This window comes from Solanum stenotomum, unplaced genomic scaffold (assembly GCF_019186545.1).
Source record: "Solanum stenotomum isolate F172 unplaced genomic scaffold, ASM1918654v1 scaffold32769, whole genome shotgun sequence".
NCBI lineage: Eukaryota > Viridiplantae > Streptophyta > Magnoliopsida > Solanales > Solanaceae > Solanum > Solanum stenotomum.
This window is the reverse complement of record NW_026032121.1, coordinates 107,864-118,065: the sequence shown is the minus strand read 5'-3', so window position 1 is coordinate 118,065 and position 10,202 is coordinate 107,864. Positions and strand designations below refer to the sequence as shown.

Here is a 10,202-nt window from a genome sequence, read left to right as displayed (position 1 = left end):
ATTCAATTCTTGATATTGAAAAGACCTTATAAGAAGTAAGTGGAATGTCACACATAATTTCGAATTAGTGGAACACCAAATGGGAAACAAAAAAAGTCTAATACATATTTAGTCAAATTGCTCTCATACTTAACTAATCATCACAACCATATTTTAATATTGTCTTACAATTTCAAAAATATCTATTTCATATAATTGGGATACACGTGCAATGCACGTGTCCAGAAACTAGTGTGTATATATATATATATATATATTTCTATTATATAGAAAGGTGAAGACGACCAGGACGACCAAGGGTACTTTTGTCAATTTAATAAAATTCCAAGCTTAATTTAATTGTACATTTTGCATTGAGAGTATTGAGCATTCCAAAAAAACCAGCCAAAAGTTATGTAATTCCCACTTTATCCACCATTAAATTGTTGATTTCCATTGTCACACGTGTACAACACATTGGGAGGAGCAAAAGAAATTAATGCAAAGTTAAAACATGGACCCCATTTTTGACTCACTTCAAAAGCCTATGCATTCAAGACCACACATTTTTTAAAAAAATAAATAAATAATTAATTTGAGTTCATATTTATTTTTGAATGTACTTACTACTTTTAATGAGATTTTTTTTCATATTCAAAATTTAAATTCGAGGCCTTTTAATCATTTTCTTTCTTAATCTGGTTCGGTCATGAAAATATAGTTTTTATTTTATTAAAAAATGTATAATTAAAGTCGTGTTTGGTTAAATTTTATATAAAAATATAAATATATTTTTTCTAAAATGCATAATACACAAACATGTCATTTAATTTGGTTTCATTTGACATCAGTGTCCTCCAATTTTAGATGTGCATAGTAGACACAAAAATTTGTATAGAAATGAACAAGTAGACACATGTGTCCTACTTGACGTCCTACGCGGCGATATAATTCATGTCCTATGCGACATTCTATGTGGCGTCTTACGTGAATTATGTCTCGTAGGACACGTTTGTCTACTTGTTCAACTTTATATTTTTATGTATTTTTATTATTTCTATTATATAGAAATGTGAAGACGACCATGACGACCAAGGGTATTTTTGTCAATTTAATAAAATTTCAAGCTTAATTTAATTGTACATTTTGCATTGAGAGTATTGAACATTCCAAAAAAACCAGCCAAAAGTTATGTAATTCCCACTTTATCCACCATTAAGTTGATGATTTGCATTGCCACACGTGTACAACACATTGGGAGGAGTAAAAGAAATTAATGCAAAGTTAAAACATGGACCCCATTTTTGACTCACTTCAAAAGTCTATGCATTCAAGACCACACATTTTTTTTAAAAAAATAAAATAATTAATTTGAGTTCATATTTATTTTTGAATGTACTTACTACTTTTAATGAGATTTTTTTTCATATTCAAAATTTAAATTCGAGGCCTTTTAATCATTTTCTTTCTTAATTTGGTTCGGTCATGATAATATAGTTTTTATTTTATTAAAAAAATGTATAATTAAAGTCGTGATTGGTTAAATTTTATATAAAAATATAAATATATTTTTCTAAAATGCATAATACATAAATATGTCATTTAATTTGGTTTCATTTGACATCAGTGTCCTCCAATTTTGGATGTGCATAGTAGACACAAAAATTTGTATAAAAATGAACAAGTAGACACATGTGTCCTACTTGACGTCCTACGCGGCGATATAATTCATGTCCTATGCGACATTCTATGTGGCGTCTTACGTGAATTATGTCTCGTAGGACACGTTTGTCTACTTGTTCAACTTTATATTTCTATTTATTTTTCTATTATATAGAAGAATGAAGACGACCAGGGGCACTTTTGTCATTTTACCAAAATTATTAGCTTAAAACAATTCTACTTTCTGCTGTAAAATTATTGAATTTCCCAGATTACCCAACCAAGTTGCTATTATTATGATGGCCACGTGTACTTTCTATCATGAAAAGCATAAAAATATCATAAGTAGCTGTAATATCTAAAAATGATGGGTCCCATTTATTAAATCAATTTATATTTCATTAACACCTTTACTTTTTGCACTAAAATAAATATAAAAAGAAACAAACATGATTTAAAATGTATTAAAAAATAAAAATAAGTAGCCGTACTATGTAAAAATGGTGGGACCCATTTATTAAATCAGTTTATATTTCATTAACACCTTTACTTTTTGCACTAAAATAAATATAAAAAGAAACAAACATGATTTAAAATGTATTAAAAAATAAAAATATTTACATAAAAATAAAAATTAATAAATAAAATGGATAGATAAATTAAATGAAATTAAAGTAAACTAAGAAACTAACTACATTTTTAAATAAATAGTTTTAAAATTTTGCGAATCAAATATTAAAGAGAAATAATAAGTATTTTTCGTGTTCAATTTACGTACATTAATGATAAGAATATTTTGATAATAGAATATTTTAAATTTTAAGATTAATCAGATTGTTTACTTTATTTACTTAATATTGCTATTATTTTGTTTGAAATAAGAAGTTAAGAATCGGAACACATGAAAAATCAATACATTAATTAGAGAAGTAAAATAAATTTAAGTAGATTAATATTTAGAAAGAGATGACAAAAATAGCAAATGATTAATAGTAATTTTAAAAATTATGAATAAGATAAAATATCTAGATGAGGAAATCAATACGATATGTAATGATCTATGTATTAAAATATCATGCTAATTTAGCATTTAATTCTAAATAGATTTTTTTAAAACAGAGAAAATGCATTTATGTTTTCAGATTGTTTGAAATTTTTTCACTAAACTGATAAAAATAACAAAAATACTTGTTCCTATAAGTTATTGTGCATGAAAAAAGAGAACCAAAAACACATTTGTATCATGCTAAAAAAATTATGTTCATTAAGACAAATCATGCATATATAGAACTTCATGTAATAGTGAAACATGCTTCTTAGTTCTAATTTTATGTATGAGTGATAAATAAAAAATATTAATCTCTCTATTTCAATGTGTTTGTTCTATATTGACTTGGCATGAAGTTTAAGAAATTAAGGAAGATTTTTGAATCTTGTGATTTTAAATTTTAAATATGTGAAATATAGTAAATGTTTTTTAATCTTGTGATCTTAAATATGTTATGTGGAGTTGGAACTAAGAAAAGAAAAGGGACATTACTTTTTAATAGATTATAAAGAAAAATTCGACAGATTAATTGAACTGAATAGGATAGATTTCAAGATGATAATACATAATGATTCATGATTTTTATATAAAATATAATCCAATCTAACAGACAAATTAACTCTGAATCCTACTAAATTTGTGTCTTATAGTAATAAATAAATAAATAAATTGAATATTATACTTCAGAGTTTTACAACTTAAAAAATGAATCTACCCATCACTAATATCAATTATACTTTAAAATATTATTGGGTTAATTCAATTTAATATTTTTATTCAATATTCGATATTATATTGGAGTTGCCCATTCGGATATAGAGCTCTCTATTAAAATTTTTTTCATATCCAAAACTCAAAATTAAGATATTTAATTAAGGAAGGAGAAACACCATTCAATGCACTATATTCTTTGATGGTTATTTTTTGATATTTTTTAATACTAAATTTTTTACTAGGATCAATATTAATTAATATTGATCAGAATGCTATAGAAATACCTTTTAATATTTGTCAAATAATGATTAATAATTGATTATATTGGCCCGTATCACGGGCCTTAAGAATATAGTATATATATATCTCTGTGTGTGTGCGCGCGCGCGCATCTCTAATTAATCTTGTAAAGGGATTAAGGGGCTAATTTAAAAGAATTAGGCGATTTTTTTTCAGTTTTACGTGTGTGTTAGTTAACCCATAAATATTTTGGCAATATGGTTTCCGAATGATTTCTTTTGCGAAACTTATATGGAACCCTTCGTAGGGAGTTAGTCTCACAATTTTTAGAGTCCATTTTGGGAATTCAAGGGCTAATTTATAGGAAAAAGGTGATCTTCTCAGTTCGTTTGTATTAGCCCATCAATATTTTGGTGATATGTCTTCCGAATAACTTCTTTGTGAAATCTTTACGGAACCCTCCATAGGGAGTTAGTGGAGCAGTACGTATAGTCTAACAATTTTAGAATTCATTTTGGGCATTTAGGGGCCAATTTACAGGAATTAGGCGACTTTCTCAGTGTTTGTGTGTGTTAGCCCATTAATATTTTGGTGACATGACTTTCAGACGATTTCTTTGCTACACATTTACAGAACCCTCTGTAGGGAATCGGGGGAGTAGTATGTACAGTCTCACAACTTTTAGAGTCCATTTTAGGCATTTAGGGGCCAATTTAAAAAAATTAGATAATTTTCTCAGTTTTTCGTGTGTTAGCCATTAATATATTGGTGATATGACTTCCGGATGATTTCTAATCGAAATCTTTACAGAACCCTCAGTAGGGAGTTGGGGGAGCAATACGTATAGTCTGACAATTTTTAGAGTCCATTTTGGGCATTTAAGGGCCAATTTACAGGAATTATGCAATTTTCTCAATAAGTTTTCATGTGTTAGCTCATAAATATTTTGTTGATTTGACTTTTAGAGTCTAAACTTCTCATGTATATTAAGAGATATTTATGCTTGGTTAATTGAATCGAACTAGGAATAGAGAAATTCCTACTTGGATCTTAATATTTCTCTCTCTTTGATTTGGAAAATTCTACTAAGTAGCTTTCAATGGAATAGACAATTTTTTTTTTTTTTAAAACTTTGGTCTCTGCTTTTGTCTACATGATGATAAAGTTGGTGGACCTAGCTGGAAATGTAATGGAAATAGCTAGTAAAAGAAAGAACTTTGCATTTCTGTTTTCTTAAAAACTGAAAAATTACATAACTTGTGGCAATTTGTTCATTTTCATACTGAGAGATATTTCTATTTTTTTGGATATATGGCTTATTCTGCTGTTACTTCCCTTATGAGAACCATACATCAATCAATGGAACTTACTGGATGTGATTTGCAACCGTTTCATGAAAAGCTCGAATCTTTAAGAGCTATTCTAGAGAAATCCTGCAATATAACGGGCGATCATGAGGAGTTAACAATCTTGGAAGTTGAAATCGTAGAGGTAGCATACACAACAGAAGATATGGTTGACTTGGAATCAAGAAGTGTTTTTTTAGTACAGAATTTGGAGGAAAGAAGCAGGGCTATGTGGGAGATTTTTTTCGTCTTGGAACAAGCACTAGAATGCATTGATTCCACCGTGAAACAGTGGATGGCAACATCGGACAGCATGAAAGATCTAAAACCACAAACTAGCTCACTTGTCAGTTTACCTGAACATGCTTTTGAGCAGCCTGAGAATATAATGGTTGGCCGTGAAAATGAATTTGAGATGATACTGGATCAACTTGTTAGAGGAGGAAGGGAACTAGAAGTTGTCTCAATCATAGGGATGGGAGGTATCGGGAAAACAACTTTGGCTGCAAAACTCTATAGTGATCCTTACATTATGTCTCGATTTGATATTCGTGCAAAAGCAACTGTTTCACAAGAGTATTGTGTGAGAAATGTACTCCTAGGCCTTCTTTCTTTGACAAGTGATGAACCTGATTATCAGCTAGCAGACCGACTGCAAAAGCATCTGAAAGGCAGGAGATACTTGGTAGTCATTGATGACATATGGACTACAGAAGCTTGGGATGATATAAAACTATGTTTCCCAGACTGTTATAATGGAAGCAGAATACTCCTGACTACTCGGAATGTGGAAGTGGCTGAATATGCTAGTTCAGGTAAGCCTCCTCATCACATGCGTCTCATGAATTTTGACGAAAGTTGGAATTTACTACACAAAAAGATCTTTGAAAAAGAAGGTTCTTATTCTCCTGAATTTGAAAATATTGGGAAACAAATTGCATTAAAATGTGGAGGGTTACCTCTAGCAATTACTTTGATTGCTGGACTTCTCTCCAAAATCAGTAAAACATTGGATGAGTGGCAAAATGTTGCAGAGAATGTAAGTTCGGTGGTAAGCACAGATCTTGAAGCAAAATGCATGAGAGTGTTGGCTTTGAGTTACCATCACTTGCCTTCTCACCTAAAACCGTGTTTTCTATATTTTGCAATTTTTGCAGAGGATGAAGAGATCTATGTAAATAAACTTGTTGAGTTATGGGCTGTAGAGGGGTTTTTGAATGAAGAAGAGGGAAAAAGCATAGAAGAGGTGGCAACAACATGTATAAATGAACTTATAGATAGAAGCTTAATTTTCATCCACAATTTTAGTTTTCGTGGAACAATAGAAAGTTGTGGAATGCATGATGTGACCCGTGAACTCTGTTTGAGGGAAGCTCGAAACATGAATTTTGTGAATTTTATCAGAGGAAAGAGTGATCAAAATTCATGTGCACAATCCATGCAGTGTTCCTTTAAGAGTCAAAGTCGGATCAGAATCTATAAGGAGGAAGAGTACTAGATCTTGGTTTGACTATATACCCATTTTTTCCCAGTGGAGTACTTTCTCTAATTCATTTGAGATACCTATCTTTGTGTTTTTATCCTTGCTTACAGCAGTATCGAGGATCGATAGAAGCTGTTCCCTCATCAATAATAGACATTCCTCTATCGATATCACGTCTATGCTATCTGCAAACTTTTAAACTTTACTTTCCATTTGCCGATAGTTATCCTTTCATATTACCATCGGAAATTTTGACGATGCCACAATTGAGGACGCTGCGTATGGACTGGAATTACTTGCGGAGTCATGAGCCTACAGAGAACAGATTGGTTTTGAAAAGTTTGCAATGCCTCAATCAATTGAATCCTCGGTATTGTACAGGGTCTTTTTTTAGACTATTTCGCAATTTAAAGAAGTTGAGAGTATTTGGCGTCCCAGAGGACTTTCGCAATCACAAGGACCTGAATGATTTTCGCAATCACAAGGACCTGTATATCAGCTCGAGAAATTGGAATTTCGTGTTTTTTATCCAGGTGCTGCTTGCGTTCTAGAAAGCACTGCACCTTCAGGTTCTACTCCGCAAGATCCTCTGAGGTTTCAGATGGTACCATTGCACAAAAAGACTCATTTCGGGGGAACTGCACCTCCAACTGATGTTCCAACTTTACTCTTACCTCCTCCGGATGCTTTTCCACAAAACCTTAAGAGTTTAACTTTTAGGGGAAAATTTTTTTTGGCATGGAAGGATTTGAGCATTGTTGGTAAATTACCCAAACTCGAGGTCCTTAAACTATCAAACAATGCCGTCATAGGCGAGGAGTGGGAAGTAGTTGAGGAAGGGTTTCCTCACTTGAAGTTCTTGTTTCTGTATAACGTAGGCATTCGGTACTGGAGAGCTAGTAGTGATCACTTTCCGTACCTTGAACGACTTTTTCTTAGATATTGCGAGTATTTGGATTCAATCCCTCGAGATTTTGCGGATATAACCACACTTGCTCTTATTGATATAAAACGCTGCCAACAATCTGTTGGGAATTCCGCCAAGCAAATTCAACAGGATATTCAAGACAACTATGGAAGCTCTATCGAGGTCCATACTCGTGATCTTTTGTAAGACATCTTCTTCCTTGATTTACAACAATATTTAACTCATCATCATAGTAAACTCGATAATAATCTGGATAATAGCTTTAGTAAGTCAAATTGCACCGATTCAACAAAAGTTCTTGTTCGTTTTCATTTTTTCTGAGGACTAGCCAGTTCTGTGAAATAAATGTCAAATCAGAAGCCAAATGTGTGAGTGTTTGTTTTGTTCGTTTTCATTTTTTCTGCATAAGGTGGCAGGATGATTGCAAATGGCTTGTAATTTAATTGTATATGATCTTTCGTATAGCCATTTGTCAGTGGTTCTTTAGATGCTCCAAATTTTATGTACATACATACATTAATTGTTCAAAGTTTTGTTTATTATCTTTAGCATAATATTTGATTATATTATTTCGATATACTTTTTCTATCCCTAATTACTTGTCCATTTTTGAATTGATACACCTATTAAGAAAACAATTATTGAAATAGTGAGTTTATCATTTTACCCATATTAATTATGAAGTGGATGATTTAAAAACTCAAGATTTTTAAAAAGTTATATTTTTTCAAAGTAATAAATTGAGGGTATAATATAAAAAAAAAATTATTCTTTCTTGATTTCTCAAAATAGACAAGTAATTAGGAATAACTAAAAAATGGATAAATAATTAAAAACGGAGGGAGCAATATGTTATCTTTAGCCTAATAATATCTGGTTAATGGCCACCCTAATTGATTGGATAGGAGAGGATAGACTTGCTTCCAAGTAAGCCAAAATATAAAAAGTTGACAAAAGGGTGCTAAATACACATGTAGTACTTATATAATTCATGTGCGGACTCGTTCTTTTGTGGTCCTCCCTCCGTTCTATTTTATACGTCACATTTTTACTTTATACTTTCATTAAGAAATGATGTAATTTTATCTTTCTATTCTAATTTAATATTTTTTTAAGTTAATTTTATAATAAATGATAGAATATATTTTCAAGATTAATTAACTACTCTATCAAGTGTATAATAGGTAAAATATGGTAATTTATACATAAATTTTATAAAATGACAAGTATTGTGGTCCAACTATTTATAGAAAGAGACGACATATAAAATGAGACGGAGGGAGTTATAAAGTTGACTTAAGAAAACATTAAATAAGGGTAGAAGGGTAAAGTTACATTATTTCTTAATGTAAGTGCAAAGTAAAAAGGTAACATATAAAATGGGAAGGAGGAAGTAGTATTTTCTCATTTTATTTTACGTGGCACTCTATTCTCATAATCCGTCTTTAAAACTGTCATTTTATTGTAATTGAAAATAATTTAACTTAAAATTCTCCATCCACCCTTAATTAATGAAATGATTTACAATTATATAAATATATAAAAATTGTTTTAGCCTATAATTTTCTAAAATCTTTTTTTTCTCTTATACATCGTATTAAGTCAAACAATACTAAGTCAAATGGAATGGACGGAGTATTTCTTTTATTTTTTTGTCACACCGTCCATATGTTTTCTCCCATCCCCCACTATGTATATTCACTCCATAGTTGGATCTGAATTTAGAGTTTAGAAGCTTCTAATAATAATAATAATTGAACTTACAGTATTAAATTTATGTGAATCTATATATATTGTATTGTAATTTTTTTAATTATAATTTTAACCAAATCAATAAAGATATTCAGATGTAAACGTATATATTATGATTTAACAACAAATTTCTATATGAGCCACGTCTTCCTAAGTTTTGATGCATAATTTCCTAAAACTCATAAATTTCCAAGTGACTACTTCCAGTATTTCAATGAGAACTTCTGTTTCGTTATGGGTTTTCTTAGTGAGTTAGTTTAATAAAATCAAAATGAAAAAAAATCATGTTTTATAACATAAAATTTTCATTGATTCACGCGAAAAAAAAACATCTAGTTCTTATAGTGTGAAAACTATTGAACTTATGGGATGTGGTTCTGTGGAAGTTCATCAAGTGGTAGCTCCTTGTACGCAACTAGTGCTACTTTTTATTGACTAAAAGTTATTTTCTAGATTAAGATTCTTATCATGGGACCTAATATAAGGTCCTAATCATATTTCTAATATGATAAACTTATACTTGTTTAAATCAAATATATAGATAAAAGACGTGTTTGCACAAAACTCCTCTTACTTAACCATAAATCCATTAATATTTATTTTTCGACTTCATTAAATCACTTGATTATGATGTGTGTGATAGTTCATCTGTCTTAATTTATGTAACACATTTGTTTCAGAAATAAAAAGCATATCACATTCTGATGATTGAAAAAACTTTAAATTCATCTATTATTCTTAATGACTTGATTTATAACAACACATATGATTAAAGATTTGTTTTACACCACATATTTTAAAAGTCTCCATTTCCTTGTTAAATGTTATATCAAATCAAACAGTTCCCACATAAATCAAGACTGAGTGGAGTAATATGATATAGTGTTGTTTAATAATGTGTAGGGCCTTTTCTTTTTGGCCATGCCCCTTTAACATAATGTGATGTTGACAAGTGACAACCTTAAGAATCATTGTTTGCAAACTACTATTCTTGTCCTTACAAATACTCACTTCTAATTGTATTAAAAACCTGAATTCTAACCATTCTTC

General features: G+C 30.3%; 1 pseudogene; it reads left to right on the top strand.

Annotated features, from left to right (window-relative positions):
- Positions 1-4,948: 4,948 nt before the first annotated feature.
- Positions 4,949-7,674, top strand: LOC125852177 (putative late blight resistance protein homolog R1B-12; annotated as a pseudogene).
- The last annotated feature ends 2,528 nt before the right edge of the window (positions 7,675-10,202 follow it).